Source organism: Ursus americanus, chromosome 3 (genome assembly GCF_024610735.1).
Source record: "Ursus americanus isolate L20-20 chromosome 3, mUrsAme1.1.p, whole genome shotgun sequence".
Classification (NCBI taxonomy): Eukaryota; Metazoa; Chordata; class Mammalia; order Carnivora; family Ursidae; genus Ursus; species Ursus americanus.
The window spans coordinates 90,353,249-90,371,446 of NC_142129.1; the positions used below are offsets into that span (position 1 = coordinate 90,353,249).

At 39.8% G+C, this 18,198-nt stretch overlaps 1 protein-coding gene across 5 annotated transcripts in view; it reads left to right on the forward strand.

Annotated features, from left to right (window-relative positions):
- The window catches only part of SUGCT (succinyl-CoA:glutarate-CoA transferase), a 696,086-nt gene that overhangs the window by 385,790 nt on the left and 292,098 nt on the right, over positions 1-18,198 (forward strand). The window lies entirely within an intron of this gene.

Here is an 18,198-nt window from a genome sequence, read left to right on the forward strand (position 1 = left end):
CTTGGCGATGAGTTGGCTACCAGAATTGTATTGTCTTTGTCTGCAATTCACTTGACCCCAGGTTGGGGGGAGGTGGGTAAAACTGAAAAAGAGCAGCTTCTATACACACCAGGTTCTCCCCTGCTTAGCTGTCACGTGGATGTGCATTTTCTTGACCCGCAGGGAGAAGATACTTTCTTCTTCCCCCAGCCACACAGGAGGCTCACCGTCAAGCCTCTTTGCCTCGGTACCCCCAGCGTCCAGCACACACATCTCAGATACGCTATTTGAAGTTCTCAGTGTGGCAAGGGGGTGTGTGAGCGAAGGAGAGGTATCATTTCCTTCAGAGACATACACACCCTCCGACCCAGACGAGGGAAGAATGCTATGCAGCAGGCTTGCTGCGAGGGATTTTTCCATGTGCATTTTATTATGCTGAAGCTGACTGTGGTGACAAGCTACACATTAAATAGCTATCTGTCTTTTCTGAAATTTCACATTCTCCTCTCTTTTGTAGGGAAAGTGATGTAATACTCTATTGCTTGTGTAAACAATATCATTTAATTAGAGGGTGTCTGTTTTCTCTTGCATACCGTGAAAGCTGCATTCTCCTTGCTCGGATGCCATCATGCACTTGGTTGCACAGCGATGACCTGTGCTCTTGGGGACAGTGAGGTGCGCATACTGACACTGTTAGTAGCCAGAAGTTTTCACTGGGGAAATAAGTTTAGGATACTGTTATTAATTTGGTTTAGAAAATTGCTGCGGAGCACTCAGATGAATAAGACGTAGCAGAACACATGGTCTTCGTTATTCAATAACTATCCCTCTGCAAAGGAGACATGGTCTATTTCCCATTTGAGAAGGAGCTTACAACAAACTAGTAAATATGGAAAAAGGGCTACACATGTACTATAATTTTATTGAAGAGTTCTCCTTGTGCACTTATGTAGCCCTCCCCCACCCCGACACACTCACACAACTTGTCCACATCGATGTATTCCCAGCTGGTATTAGCATAATCATTACCACATTATAAACAAGCCTGTGGAAACATAGCTTGAGAGGTTTAGATGGCTTGTTGTATAAATGAAGGCAGGTGGGGATGGAGAACCAGATATTTTGGGAACAGATTCTTTTTTTTCTCCCTCTTTAGAAATAATAGGTTAGATCTCACAAACCTCAATTAATAGCATGGACTGAGGAGGTGGAGTTGAAAGGAGTCATGACACTCGGCATTCCTGGATCAAAGTCAGCGAAAGGCTTACCGTGGAGCCCCTGGAAGAAGTTCTCGTTTGATGATGGAAACGTTGAGCCTCCCTGTTTTCTTTCCTATTGGAGCACAGTGGAATACTTTTCCCTGGTTTCATAGAGTTCCTGTTGGTCAAGGTCTCTGGCTCTTTCTTTCTTTCTCTATTGTACTTTTTCCTGGAGTTGACCAGATGAGAAATCTGGACTTAATAGCTAATTCCAAGTTTACTGCCAAGACCAGAAATAAAATATGATGTAAAATATGGCCTTACCTGAAAGCTTCAGGACATTAAATGCTGTTAGATCCAGGTTTAATTGTAAAAAGAACCCAAGACAGAGGAAGGAAACGAATTTTATGAAAGTAAGAGCTGGTCCATGTGTCCAGGTTCTAAGACATCAGACAACAGGCTGAAAAGAGATTTAGCATGCTCTCCTTTTTTTCTTCTTTCTCTTAATGTATTGATTTTTACAGGTATACAGAGAATAAGTAAGTATGCTAGCCACAGAAGGATCATGGGTATGTTCTTTCAAACTTCTGACCGGAGCAAACCTAGAGAACCGTACAGTTAGGATATAAGATGGCGGTGTGTGCGGTTGAGGCAATACCCTCTCTGCGGGCTTATTACATCTTCTGTGGCCTAGTGATTTGTTTGTAAGTTGCCTTAATTTGATCAGATGGGCTTAACCATCTGTACCTATAAAACCAGAATCATATATAATAAGGATCACATGAGTTTCAACATCCAGGAAGTTAATATTCGAGTATAGTACTCAACTAAGTGTCTCTCAACTTTGATTTCTCATTTATGAATAAAGTTAACAAGGCTCTCTCTTCCCAGGCTGTCTTAGACTCAGATATAGGTAACCACAGTAGATAGCAGACCTATGGGAAAGGAATGCCCACATATCAGACTGGCATGGCCGTCTGCTTTACTGGAACCTCACTTAACCCCCGTGCAGTATCCTCAAATTGCATCAAGTGCTGAAATCACTTAATGTTTCATTATAAATAAATTATCTGATATGAAATGCGTTATTCTCATAAATTGGCGTTTTCCATGATTAAGAAAGAGAATTAGATTAAAAACGGGCCTGTTTCAAAGCGACATGGCCAGTTTTCCTTTATATGTTTGCTAAGTTAATAAAGTAATTGATATTGCAAAGACTTTGCCAAAAGGCAGGGCATTTTCAGGCCTTACAATTAAACCATCATGTCCAAAAGAGCTTGCTTAATGTATTATTTATGGAGCACTGATGGGACATTCAGTGTAGTGTAAGAACAAAGTGAAGCCAGTGTATTCGCAGTGTGAGTAAAAGCATCTAAGTATTGTTTTCTATTGATAATAGAAGCTTAGATTTATAGAACAGAAAAGGACCCTGGAGGATTTCTGGTAACAACTCGTTTTATAGATGAAGAGGCAGAGGCCAAGAGAGGGGGGGAGTGACTGACTTACTCCAGGGCAGAATAGCTCAGCTGGAGTGAGAACTCAGCCCTGCTGATTCTCGGAGCACCAGAGCTGTCCTCTGTTGGTGGCTCCACCCCAGGCCGTCCCCTCATCTTTTTTGCCCAATTTCTGAATGATTTCTGAAGCGTCTTTGTGGCTGGATTTTGAGCCTTTGGCCTTCACCCCCTGCAGTCTGTCTTGCATACCAGTATAAGATGAACCTTCTTTAAACCTTGTTCTTATCAAGAATCCCTTCTGGATTAGGGTTCTCCAGAGAAACAGAACTGGTAAGGGACACATGTATGTACCCTTGGGAAGAGGTGTGGTATAGTTCCAGCTGAGTCTGCAGGTCTGGAAACCAGGAGAGCCAATGGTTAAGTTCCAGTCTGAGGGCAGGAGAAGACCAGTGTCCCAGCTCAAACATGCAGACAGGTGAAGCTCCCCTTTCACTCGGTGTCCTTGTTCTATTCAGACCCTCAGCTGACTGGATGAGGGCCACCAGATTAGGGAGGGTGATCTGCCTTATTTAGTCTGTGGATCCAAATGTTAATATCATCCAAAAACATCCTCCCAGACAGCTGCCCGTTACTATTCGACCAAAGATCTGGGAACCTCATGGCCCAGTAAAGTTGACACATAAAACTACCATCATACTTTCCTTAAGAATGTATAATGGCTATGTCTTCTTCTTTTTTCTTTTTAGCTGAGATTTTTATTCATTTCTTTCTTGGACTTAATCTTATTATATCATCTCTTGGACATGGACGGAAGAGGAGGGAAGACTGACTTTGAGTGCCAAATTGCTCTGAGGCACTACGAAAGTCTTTTAGGGTTTATTTCTGTTATAAAATAAATACATATTTATCATAAGAAATGCAGATAATAGAGATAAGCAAAAGAAGGAAATAAATGTTTTCCTTAATTCAAGAGGCAGAGGTAATCTCTGTAGCTTTTCAGACTTTTCTGTAGGTAGTTTTATAAAATATATAATACTCATTCTCAATATTATCTTTTTCATTTACACACCCATATACCTATGAAAGGAATATTTTTCATCATTTCACAGTATTTGCTTTATGAATCTCCCATAATTTGTTAACTAATTCAGGATTGGATACCAAGATAATTTCCATTTTATGCTGAGACACCACTTTGTACGTGCAGCCTTGCATACATGTCTAATTATTCTTTTATTAAAAAAAACACAGGTGAATTTTTATTTTCCTGATCACATCAACTCTAAAACCATTTTGCCTTGTTTTCACCTTCTCATCCTATGTTTTCTACAACTTTCTAATACAAATCTTTTATTTTAGTGACCTCGGTATTCTTTACCTTTTCACATGTATTATTTTAGTACTCCAGAGAAGCTGTCAGCTTCTTGAATGGAAGAATCATATTTTATATTTTAATATAAAGATATAAACAAATAATCATGAAATTGATTGGAATTGTTAATGAAACGTACTGTGGGTTGTTAGACCATTTTTAGTTCAATAGTCTAAAACCTAAAGAAATGATCTTATAGAGTTCCTATCAGTTTTGAAAATTTGGGAGCTCACCACTTAAATGTAAATACTGAGTTTCTCAATCTTTCCATCGTTTGACACGTCTTACTGAGTACTTTGTGTAGATTATTGCAATGGTCATGTTTGAGAGTTCAGTGAAGCACAAGAGACTGTTTATATATCTAAAGATATAGCGAACACCTTTGGTCATATACGATAGATAAAATATTATTCTGGGCACTCTTGTGCTTCCCCTGGTATGATGTTCTATGAAGAAATTATTCCATTTAATGAATGGCATGGAAGTTGCCCTTTGTGAATATGACATTCACTGTCACTTTATTATTTGGGTTTTTATTTGATATTCAGACTGATGATCTAGACTTTCTATAGACTTGATTAATAAATTATGGATAGAAAATATTATTGCATTCTGAAAATAGAACTCTTTTTCGGTAATTATGAATACACACTAATAGGCCTTGGAATTGTCACTAAATTTAAATTGAGTATGAAATTAGAACAGGCATTAAAGAAATGCAAGGGGAGGCTGAAACTTTTTTTTAGGAGGAAAACACCTGATGATAAGACTCTGCCTGAGGAGTTTATTATCCAGGTGGAGATTTGGACACATACAGCTGTCTAGTATGTCAATTTCCCAAGATGATGCAATTAGGCATCAACATAATTCAAGTATATATAAACAGGAATTATTACTGTTACTGAGAGGATCAAGGAAGGATTCATTGAGAAAAAGACACAGGAGCAGGGCCTTGAAAGATAAGTAGAATTTGGTGTGTGAGTAGTGAATTATAAGTGTTGGGGATAGCATGAAGAGGCAGATACGTGAACATATTTGTTCCTAGAACATTAAAGGGTCTAGTGTAGGGGAAAAAAGATGAGGGAGGAGGAAAATGGTAGAAGAAACAAAAATGGAAATGCAGATTGGGGGGTCTGACTCTGAGGATTATTCAGTGTTGCTCTAAGCAGTTCAGAATTCATTCTGTAGGTATTGGAAGGCAACTCTGGGACAGGATTTTAAGCAGAGAATGACATCATTGGGTTTATTTCTTAGGTTCATACTCTGACTTTTTCACGAAAGATAACTTGCAAGGGCTAGACCCTGGAGATGAAAGAACCGTTGAGAGTCTACACACAGAAGTTCAGGATGACTGTCCACAATTATGAATTTTTGTTTATAATAGTGGCTCCATCACCTGATGAAGAGATTTTTTTAATGCGATTTAAACTTGGGGCGCTTGGGTGGCTTTGTCGATTAAGCAACTGACTCTGGATTTCGGCTCAGGTCATGATCTCAGGGTTGTGAGATGGAGTCCCGGGTTGGAGCCTGATTAAGAAGATTCTCTCTCTCTTCCCGCCCCCCCCCTAAAAATAATACAAAACAACTGTCTTGGATGTTATCTGTGACTTTGGATCTTCCAGCGCTCTTATGAGATATCAGCGCCTTTCATCTTCCTTTCTGCTATTGGCCGTATCTCTTTATAGGAGGCCATGTTTGTATTGTCTTAGGTGGTGCTAGTGGTTCTCAGTATTCCTGATCTCTGGCAGTCCAGATTTCATCTTCCCTTCAATACCTAGTCTTTTATGAGCTCAATTTGCTCTGGTGGACAGGTTCTTCTGTCTTCTACCTCTGGTCTCTTTTGACAGGAAGGCAGGAACAGAGCCAGCCAATCAGGAACCGTCCATTCCTGCTTGGGTGGAGAACAGCTACTGCTCACATTTGTTAAAACAATATCCTCACGGGGTCTTAGCCTGAGACTTAAAACTAACACAGATTTATCTGAGCAGCATGTAATCATACACGGTGGAGAAAACATTAACTAAATTTATGAAATGATGGTATGAACATTACAAACAAATACAAATCTACCCATACACTTCTTCTTGGCCCTCAGGTTGAGTTTACTGGGGAAGCTCTCCCTCGTCAGAATAGCCATGGCTCTTTTCCCTTTCTGTTAGTCTCACGCTCTCTTTTCTGTCCTGCAAGGTGCTGTAGATATCTTGCGAGGTTCACATGCATTTCACCTCTGTTCTCAGGACCCATATACTATATTCCTAGCTAGAGTGCTCCTGGCTAGGAAGTCTTACTGGGGCCTTTTCCTTCTTCCTGCTTTCCTTTTTACTCATTTTGCTTGTTTCCTTTTTCTCTTCTGTGATTTTTCTCCTCCCTTGGCAGTCTGCTCCATGCCTTTTCATAAGCCACAGCGTCCTGTGTCTTTGCAGTGACTTGGTGCTTGGAGACCCTCCCCAAGCCCTTCTCAGGCTCCCTGCATTCAAGTGGACAGGCTCTCTGGCTAGCGGGTACCCCTTGGACCCCCTCCTGATTGTTCTCTCGGGCCACTTTTATTTTTATGGATTACAACTTCCTTGTTCTCCTGTTCCCCCCTCCACAACTCCCCTCTGCCCCCCCCCCACCCCCAGTGCTTTGGTTAAATCCTCAGCAAGGGTTCTGGCCTTTGTGTTGAAAGCTGCTTTCTAGTATAACAGATAACTCAGTTTCTGCTGAATATAAAGTTTTATTTATTTTCCCTCAGAATATACTGTCTCTTTGGAGGGAGAGAATCGACTTCCAGGCTGAATGGTCCTAGGAATACCATCACCTCTATAAATATGTTCAAAGTATACTCACATATAACTTTAAAACATATTTTATTTTATGTATTTTATTTTATTTTATTTTATTTTATTTTATTTTATTTTATTTTATTTCAAAGAAGTGGTTTAGGGAATTCATGAGGAAGTATACAATGTAAGCCAGAAAGAGAAATAAATATATACTGTGCTAGGTCATAATAAATATCGACAGTCCAGACTGAAGTATGTTTGTTTGTTCACAGAATACACACCAGTGGAACATCGTATGTGCTAGGTTCTGTGGATGTGAGGCAGTAGAAGGCATACTTTCTGTCCACAAGAAGTCAGTCTGGTTGGAGGGACAAACACACATGGGATGATGACAGTGTGGTAGGGTGAGTGCTGTGAGACAGACATGGGAAGTAATCTTGAAAGCCCAGATAAGAATGTAAGTTATGCTCTGCAGGGCGGGGAGAGGGGTCAGTTAGCCAGCCTGAGAACCACAGAAAGAATGGAACACAGGAGTGTTCACAGGCCAGCATCACACCTGGTTTGCAAGCCGTGAGACGCCACTTCCAGCTCAATTACAGAGTTTATCAGAATCGTTAAAGTTGAGCTATGCGATCTTGGAGAGCTTTCTCAAACTATAAGGATCCAGATTGTCCAGACAACAAAAGCATCTATGAGATGCTTGAGAGTTGTTCTCAAGAGGTCATAGGTCGCTGTTTCCCACGTCACATCGACACTTTCCCTTGACAGCGTGATAGCAAAGCAGTACCATCTGTTTCGGAGCGACTCTGCTGTGAGTACATTGAAGGGGACAGGCCATGGTTCAGGGCAGTCTGCGACTTGTAAGGAATTTCATATGGAGAGAATTTGACTCTGTGGTTCTGAAATTAGGGTGAAGAGGAAGTTGCTTTTATTGCTGTGGCATAAAAGGCCCCTCTGCCCTCGATTTCTCTTTCTTTTCCTAATTTGTAACCATTTCCTGACTGATGTTCACGTTGCATGCTTTCTCGCAAGTTCCCCGATGCTTCGATCAGTTAGTTACTGGCCGGGGCTGCACCAGGCAAGCCCGGCGTCCCGGCACCTGCACTCAGACCACGAAACGATCACATGGGGCCTGGTGCTGGCCGGCCAGGCCAGATGGAACTGTTCAACCCTGTGTCCTCCGCCACGACCATCATGCACGGGGAGCCTGCCCGGCTCGCTCCTCTCATTTTCCTTGTCAGCATGACTAAGATCAAAGTGCAAGACGGCTGCATAAATGATAACCTAGAACTTGGCCCAAACACAGAGGCTGCTATCAGGGCAACGTCCCCCATCACACTTTCCCCAAAGGCACGGAAGGAAAAGGGCAAATTATGTTTAAGTATAGCCTTGCTCACACAGCCGCCTCCAACCACCCCCCACCCTTGCTTTGTTTCCTGAACCCATCAGAGTCGTATTAATCAATTGGTTCAGGGATTTGAGATTTCCTGACCTAATCACAGGATTTGGGACATACTGATTTCTGTTTATATGAAGCTGTGGCCGTGATTGCGACGTCTGTACCTGGCTGAGCTCACATCTGTCCTTCAATATTCAGGGATTGAGATGGTTCTGGCCGTTCTCCTGAAGAGTGGGGGTGAATAATCTCTGCTTGTGTTGGGAGCAGAAGATAATTTACTTCCAGAGTACGTTTTGTTTAAAACAATATTGACAAGCAATGTTCATAATGGCAACACTAATTCGGGGAAGTGATCAGACAGGTAATAAATTACCTTTGGGCTTGTGTTCCAGATTTTTAAAAAAATACCTTGCAGTGCTTCTGAGTTTACTTATGTCATGCTATACTTCCTCTCTTCAAGTGAATATTGGTGCCTTAAAGAAAGGGAGACATGGACTGGGGATATAGCCTAAAGTTAGGGAATAACTGGGAATTGACCGAGAGGAGTCATTCTTTTAGAAAACTAACACAAGTTTCAGTTAGCAGAATTTCTAGGCTTGTTCTCTAGGTGGACGTTGACTTTAAGATAAAGCATCATGTGAAATAGGCCTGGAAGGTTCAGACTGAATAATGCTGCCCTTGCTTAATGCCATCGTAAATGCTCAGTGTTCTCTTTATCAATATGATTGATTATGTTTTATAACAGATGACAATTCCTCCCTGGAATTCCAGACATCCCGGCTAGTCCATGTGATTATTCTCATCCCTTTCTGAAAACAGGTATCTCTATATTAATCTCTATATAGAGCTATATAGCTCCGTATATCTACTCACACCCACACAGACCGATGTAGCATTAACTGGTAGTAGAAAGCTAAAGTGTAGACACTTGCCACACTCCTGTCATCTTTACTAAGCTGCCACATTTGTGCATGTGTGTGTATGTATGTGCATGTGCTCACGTGCACACACATTTGATCTTGAATGTATCTTCACTGCTGTCGGCTAGGCCATAGTTCAAATGCTCTGCTTTCTTTCTCAGAAAATGCTGGTATGTTTTGGAAATACTGAGGATGATCCCAGTCAGTAAGCACCATCCCAGGTAATGGGGCAGCATGGCCCCGGGACTCAGACAACTCGGGTTAAATCTTTCGGGTGGGTTCTTACTGAACTGGACACTTCACTTCTCTGGGTCTCATACTCCGTACCTGTAAAATGGTGATACTAATGAGTACCACAAAGGGTTTTTAAAAGGATTAAATTAAAAGATACAATGTATGAAGAGGCATGGCTTTAGTGCTTTGAATTCTGGCCCTGGAGTTGGCATATATTGATTTGCATCCTGGCTTTGCTTCTTAAAAGCTGTGTAACCTCAGGCAATTCATTTAGTTCTCTGGGTCTCAGCAGGAAAAAAAAAAAAAAAATATATATATATATATATATATATGTGTGTGTGTGTGTGTGTGTGTGTGTGTGTGTGTGTGTGTGTGTGATGTAAAGAACAGTGCCTGGCACATGGTAAGCACTCATTAAATGTTTGCTATTATTATTAAATTATAACAGCTATGCAGATGTTAACTTTCTTATGATGGGCCGATAATAAGACACTGTTTGACCCTGAGGGTGAGTGGTTTTTCTAAATCTATTCTAACAACTGGAGATCTGGAGAGTTTAGTGGCATGCCAGTTAGCATTTTGTTGATATAAGCGGAGAACTTTGTGAGGGAGGGAATGCATTTGTAGGTTTAAGCTAAAAGATCACATGCACGTGTCTCAAGGACCCCTGGAGTCATTCACCTTGTCCACGTTTTAAGAACCCTTCGATGGTGACTAGGAGAGTTCAGTAGCATTGGTATGGTTGCAGCTTCTCTGTGAGGATTGTTTTAATGACTGTTGTTCTGCAGGTAAGAATGAATTTGTTCATTCAGAAAAAAAAAATCAGATGTTTGTAGAGGAGTCCTATCACATTAATTGATATCTGCAGTCTGCAGGAAAATGTTCCCTTGTCTTTCCTTAGTTAAATATTTGCCGATTTTATCTCTAGAATTTCTCGTATAGTTTTCTACTTTTCCACAGTTCTACTTCTGAGCCTCCTAAGAGATTTCCCTTCTGCCAGGATATCTTCTCTCTAACTCTTTTTGCATACCCTGTCAGAAACACTTACCTAAAGCTCAGGCTCGGTTCCTTGCATGGCCAGGCCTAATGGTTCCTCATCCTCACTTAGGATGCCTAGCCCCAAAATCATAGTTCCATGACTCCTTTCTGCATATCCTGTCCCACTGAACTATGTCATTCTTTCCCAAAGCATAATTTTATATATTATTATTGTTGTTTTGGGGGGGAAGAGAGAAAGAGTGGGGAAGGGGCAGAGGGAGAGGGAGAGGAAGACCCTCTAAAGTGGGACTCAACCTCATGACCTTGAGATCATGACTTGAGTCAAAATCAAGAGTCAGAAGCTTAACTGACTGGGTCTCCCAGGTGCCCCCATACTTTTATATGTTATATATTTATGGTCACTTGTAAACCATTTGTTTATAGGAATTATCTGGTCTTTCATACAGTGTTTGATATACAATTTCAATCTATAGTGGTGCTGCCAGACCTTGTCTCCTGTTGGCATAAACGGTTAGCCTGTCATTTTCTGCCTATTTTGATCCCCTGGAGCTGCCCCAGTCCCCAAGGAAAGAGGAGGAATAAGAACTTCTAGAACTCCCGGGAGATGGAGAGGGAGGATGGCCCGGCCTCCATAGCAGTCCACTCTCTTCCCTCTGATCAGCAAAATTGTTCCTGTGTCATTTTTTTTTCATCGAATTGGCTTCTTGGATTTCTGTATCAGCTGAGCATCGAGCTCATATGTCACAAAAGCTGCTCTCCTGCGTGGCTGTCTCTTCTTCTAGTATGAGATTCACTTTCATCCCTTGCTGTTATTTGCTCAAGAGAGGGAGTGGGGGAGCGTGGTGCTGGGCAGGCAGCAGACTCACCAGCGGCCTAGGTCACCTGCAGCTCAGAGGGGCTTCCGCAGGGCGGAAGTCAAGGTGGTGGTAGAATGCCTCCCAGCACCTTAAGCGTGCCTCGGAGTCACCTGCACGGCTTACTGAAAGAGAGTGCCCGACTGCATCGCCGAGTGTCTGATTCAGGGAGGTCTGGGGCAGGGGCTGAGATTTGGCATTTCTAAACACTTTTTTGGGGAACTTGTTATATTCGGATTCGACGGTTTTGCTGAACACTGCCTGATCGTGCAAGTGCTCTGTACGGTCATTCCTCAGTGTGGCTGCACATGTGGTTTGATTGACCTTGAAGGCTCTCCCCAGAGCTTGCTGTTTGTAACACTCAGGTTAAATGCCACCTCTTTAGCGATCTTTTATGAGTCCTTCAGCCAGGGCATAAAACAGTTGTTGTATGGTCTCTTCTCTCCAGTTTCTTAGCAATTTATTTGCCCCTCATAGTAATCACCACCACCTACACACTATGAAGTAGCCATGTCTTGACTTTGCTACTTGAAGGCAAATATATTAGTCTCATTTATCTCACTCCTTCAAGTGTTCGCTACGGTGCTTTACACATACTGAGTTCTGGTGGTGTGCTCTGCCCACATCTCCTTGATCTCCTTGAAGATTTACTCTCTCTGTGTATCTATCCTCTAGCTGCTGTATATTTTGTTCCTACCAACTTGAATTTCTAGCTTTCGCTAGAGGATTAACCTTGAGCTCCTAGAGCCACTTATCTCAGACGCATGAAGAGCTAGAATTGTCTGGAAGTTTATACCCCCAGCAGAGTGACCTGCTGCTCGTGCTGTAGTACAGAAAGCCTTGCCTTGAGCTGGACGCACACACACTCCACGGCTCTCACAGGATCAGACTGAGACAGGGACCTCGCCGGAAATCAAACTCTTGTTTGTCATCTTCTCCTTTCCTATCTGCTTCTTACTCCCTCAGTGGGTTTCTCCTGAGAGCACGTCCTGAATAATGGATACTGATACATGAACTCTTGTCTCGGGGCCTGCTTCTGGGGAACTGGCAGGTATTGTGTAAATGCCTAATGAATGAGTGCTTGAAAAAGACTATAACATCATAGCTGGAGCTTGGACTCCAGAGCCGGACTGCCTGGGTTTAAATCCCCGTTCTGCCATTTACCAGCTCTATGACCTTGGGCCAGTTATTTAACCTGTTTGTGTTTTAGTTTCTTTATGCATAGAGTTAAAATAGTTCTTTATGGGAGTGTTAAGAGGATTAAGTAAATTAATACTTATAAAACACTTAGATAGGATAAATGCCAAAACCACTAGGATAGGGTAAATGCCAATTAAGTGTTTGTAAAAACAAATTAAAAAAATGGATTTTCATTTCCTTCAGAAATTAAAGAAAACATAAGTAATTCAAAGACATATTATGTTCAATGATAGGAAGGCAATATTAAGATGACAGTACTACCTAAAGTGATTTATGGATTCCATATAATCCCCATCAAAATCCCAATGGCTGTTTTTTAGTTTTTCTTTTCTTCTGAAGAAATCAAGTCCTAAAGGGACTCTGAATAGCCAAAATCATCTTGAAAAAGAAGGATAAAGTTAGAGGACTCACACTTCCCAGTTCAAAACTTATAACAAAGCTATAGTGATCAAAACAGTGTGGTACCAGTATAAGGCTGTCCCTCACATATGCAATAAAAACCCTCCTATATGTGACCAGATGATTTTCAACAAAGGTCCCAAGACCTTTGGGAAGTAGTCTTTTCAACCAACATGTTGGATAGCCACACACAAAAGCTTATACCATATAAAAAAAATTAACTCAAAATGGATCAGAACCCTAGAATGTGAGACCTAATACTATAATACTGTTTGGGGAAAAAAAAAAAAAACGGGAGAAAATTTCCATGACTTTGGATTTGGCAGTGATTTTTTTGGATATGACTCCAAAGTACAGACAGCAACAGAAAAAAAAATAGATGAAATGGACTTCATCAAAATTAAAAACTTTTATACATCAAAAACCACTATCAAAAGAGTGAAAAGACAACCCATGGAAGGGGAGAACATATTTAATAATCATATATCTGATAAGGGATTAATATCCAGAATATATAAAGAACTCCTACCACTCAACAACAAAAAATCCAATTCAAAAATGGGCAAGGACTTGAATAGACATTTCTCTGGAGAAGATATACAAATGGTCGATAAAGCAAATGAAAAGATGCTCATCATCATTAGTCATTAGGGAAATGCAAATCAAAACCACAGTGAAATATCATTTCACACCCATTAGGATGGCTAGTATAAACAAACAAAATAGAAAATAACAAGTGTTGGTAAACATATGGAGAAATCGAAACCCTTACGCAATGTGGGAATGTAAAATACTACAGCTGCTGTGGAAAACAGTTCAGCAGTTTTTCAAAAAGTTAAACATGGGTAATCCCATTTACAATTACACCAAAACCAATAATATATCTAGGAATAAATTTAACCGAAGAGGTGAGAGACTTATACTCTGAAAACTATAAAACATTGATAAAGAAATTCAAGACAATGCAAAGAAATGGAAAGGCCTTCCACGCTCATGGGTTGGAAGAAGAAATATTATTAAAATGCCTACACTTCCCAAAGCAATTTACAGATTTAACGCATTCCTATCAAAATACCAACAGCATTTTTCACAGAGCTAGAACAAACAATTCTAAAATTTGTATGGAACCACAGAAAAACCTTGAATAGCCTAAGAAATCTTGTAAAAGAAAAACGAAACTGGAGGTATCACAATTCCAGATTGCAAGTTTTATTACAAAGTGTAGTAATTAAAATGGTATGGTCCTGGCATAAAAATAGACACAGAGATTAACGAAATAGAATAGAAAACTCAGTAATAAACCCACAATTATATGGTCAATTAATCTTTGACAAAGGAGGAATGAATACGCCATGGGAAAAAGACAGTCTCTTTAACAAATGGTATTGGGAAAACTGGACAGCTACATGTAAAAGAACGACACTGGACCACTTTGTCATACCATACACAAAAGTAAACTCAAAATGGATTAAAGACCTAAATGTGAGACCAGAAACCATAAAAATCCTAGAAGAGAGCACAGGCAGTAATTTCTCTGATATTGGCCATGGCAATATTTTTCTAGATATGTCTCTTGAGGCTAGGAAAACAAAAGCAAAAATAAACTATTGAGACTATATCAAAATAAAAAGCTTCTGCACAGTGAAAGAAATATCAACAAAACTAAAAGACAACCTATGGAATGGGAGAATATTTTGCAAATGACAGATCTGATAAAAGGTTAGTGTCCAAAACGTATAAGGAACACTACAACTCAACACCCCAACACCAAATAATCCAATTAAAAAGTGGACAGAAGACATGAACAGACATTTCTCAAAGAAGACATATAGATGGCCAATAGACACCTGAAAAGATGCTCAACATCACTCAGTGTCAGGGATATGCAAGTCAAAATTACTATGAGATATCACCTCATACCTGTCAGAATGGCTAAAATCAAAAACAAAGCAAAACAAAAACAACAGATGTTGGTGAGGATGTTGAGAAAAAGGAACCTTTGTCCACTGTTGGTGGGAATGCAAACTGGTGTAACCACTGTGGAAAACAGTATGGGTGTTCCTCAAAAAATTGAAAATAGAGCTACCCTATTATCCAGTAATCACACTACTGAGTATTTACCCAGAAAATGCAAAAACACCAATTCAAAGGGATACGTGCACCTCTATGTTTATTGCAACTTTATATATAATAGCCAAACTATGAAAGCAGCTCAAATGTCTGTTGATTGATGAATGGATGAAGAAGAGGTAGTATGTATGTGTGTGTGTGTATATATATATATATATATATATATATATATATGCATATATAGAGAGAGGTGGTATATATGTGTGTCTGTGTGTGTGTGTATCTATAATGGAATATTATTCAGCCATAAAGAAGAATGAAATCTTGCCATTTACAATGATGTGGGTGGAGCTAAAGAGTATAATGCTAAGTGAAGTAAGTCAGTCAGAGAAAGACAAATGCCATATGATCTCATTCACTTGTGGAATATAAGAAAAACAAGGAAGCAAAGGAGAAAAAAAAAAGGGACAAACCAAGAAACAGACTCTTAACTATAGAGAACAAACTGATGGTTGCCAGAGGGGAGGTGAGTAGGGGAATGGCTGACATAGGTGAATGGAAAAAGAAAAAAAGATAAAAAAGTTACACATGGAATTACCATATGGTCCAGTAATTCCACTAGTAGGTACATATCCCAAAGAAATGAAAGCAAACACTTAAAAAGATACTTGTATACCAATGATCGCAGCAGCATTATTCACAATAGCCGTAAGGTGGAAACAACTCAAGTGTACATTACAGATGATGTATGAACAAAATGTTATATACAATGAAATATTATTCAGCCATAAAAAGGAATGAAATTCTGATAGATGTACAACATGGCTGAACTTCCAAAACATGATGCCAGGTGAAATAAGCGAGACACAAAAGGACAAATATTGTATGATTCCACTTAGATGAGGTACCTAGAACAGGCAAATTCATAGAGACAGAAAGTAGACGAGAGGTTATGGGGGGAGGAATGAGAGTGGAGGGTTATTGTTTCATGGGTACCAAGTTTCTGTTTAAGATGATAAAAACATTTTGAAAATAGGTAACGGTGATGATTGTATAACATTATGTATGTACTTAATGCAATTGTATACTCAGAAATGGTTAAGATGGTTAATTTTACATTACACATATTTTACCTGAGTAAAAAGAAAATGCATTAATTCTAGTCTTTCCTTTTGCAATTTCTATCCTGTCTTTGGAACTTTGATTATCTGTCTCATTAATGTTTCTTTTCTCTCTCATGAAAGAAAGACATGTGACTTGTCTATGGCCATTTAAACAAACTGCTTGAGTAGCCATGAATTTTTAAACATCCAAATAAAAGTGGAGAAGTGAAAAAACATGGTGGATAAACATGAATAAACAAAAAATAGAATATTTGAAAATTCTGTGGGTTTAGTCAGAATTTGTTATAACCCCATGAGTACAGTGAGTCAAGTTTAATTATCGATGCCATAAAGTAGTCTGAGTCTAGAGTTTTCTTCAGCTTTACCATTTATGATTTTATAAAAGCTGTCCATATGGGTCCACTTGGTTTGGGCTCGTAGGCAAATTGGTCTCCAGCCAGGTGCTCCATCTTCTTACGTATCACAGAGAGCTGAAACATTCCCCCGAAGAGAAACTTTTAAAAATCCCACAGACTCAAATTTAGATTTGGCAATCACTGTGCCGTGATGTTTAAGTGTTTTAGGCTTAGCAATAAATAATGTTTTCAGGTTTCCCATGTCCCGTGTCTTAGTTGCTGTGCTGTTTGTATCTATAAGCAAAAACACTAGACATAAGAGTAAATTAAGTCTAATAGGGTCTCTCATTGGTCAAGATTGTTCTTTCCACCTCATCATCTCGGATCCTCCTCATTTTTATTATGAATGGTGAAGTGAAATGAAAGAAGTAAGGAGGAGAGAAGTTCATTTGTTCATGAGATAGCGTTCCTCAAGGAATCAGTTACAAGTTTGAATAACCTTCATGATATTTACTCTGATATATCTTTGTCTTCACCTCTTATACTTTTACATCTTTATTTTAAGACTTTCTGGCCTTCATCTGGCAGGTCCAGTGTTAGGGGTCTGTGGGACAGAGGACTGACCCATTCAAATATATATTATCTTGCATCCAACTTAATCAGAAGGGATACAATAGGAACTAAAGGCCAAATGCCATTTAACAGCAACTTTCCCGATTCAGCCAGTCTCACACTTAATTCAAATGAAACTACTCTAAGTCCTTTCTGGAACAAGACAAGGCATAAAGAAACAAAACAGTAATATGTGGAACTATTTAATGCAAAAATCATGAATATGCAATAGTATATTTTTTATCTTTGCTCCTTGGATTCAGATGAGCTCCTCTTTTGTCATTGGCCTAGGGTTCTTTGGTGAAAGGGGAGTTTGTTATAAATTAGCCTGTTTAAAACATCTTGATGTGTGTTACTGTTCTCAGAGAGTATAAATATAATACATCTGTTCATCCACTGTGCATGGAGTTAACTGTGACAAGACATAAGTAGCCGGGAGTACGTAGCTAGGTTGACCAAGTGAGTATTTAGTCAATACCCAGTGGTTGAAAATCTGAGCATTTGGAAAGGGACACACACACACACATATGCACACATGTATATCCACGTACACACAATACATACAGGGGCAATTATGTATATGCCCCTGACAGTGACATGCCCAGTGGACAGAGAGACAGAAAAAGCAATGGGCACAGGGCGGAGGGCAGCATTCATTAAGGCTTTACTTGTCAAACTAATTTCTGGGGGTTCCTTGCTCTCTCCACACAAGGCAGAGAATTATTCTCACAGAGTTAACAGCATCACAGCATGCTCCCTTATGGCAAACACAGAACTCCTGGAAAGTCTCTGAGGAGTGATATATCTTAAGTTAAGTGGAAATCCTATACCCCAAAGATCTTCGATTCCTGAGTAGAGATTACACTGATAGAGACAAATTGGTTATTTCCACCCAACCCTCCAATCCCCACTGTTCGGCTTAGTATTGAAAATCGAAAGTAAACCTTTATTTATTTACCTTTACTGCAAGACTTGCTTGGTGGAAGTTTGTTGATGTGCAGCAAATCCCTAGTGGGAAATTACTAGAACTAACAAGACTAGGAATATTTGTTTTCAAATGGATTTTTAAATTGACCTTGATAGTTTTCAATGTTTCTTAATTAGTGTTTGCAAATCTGCTGATTTTATGAAAAATCTGTTTCTTGCTGTATTAGAGTGTAGCATCACAACAAAATTAGCATTCCATATGTTGTTTTGTTAAACATACTTGGTGACTTTCTTTAAAATCCCTTGGGAAATGTTTTGAAATTTGTTGAAACAAATATGCAACACTTGAAATTAAA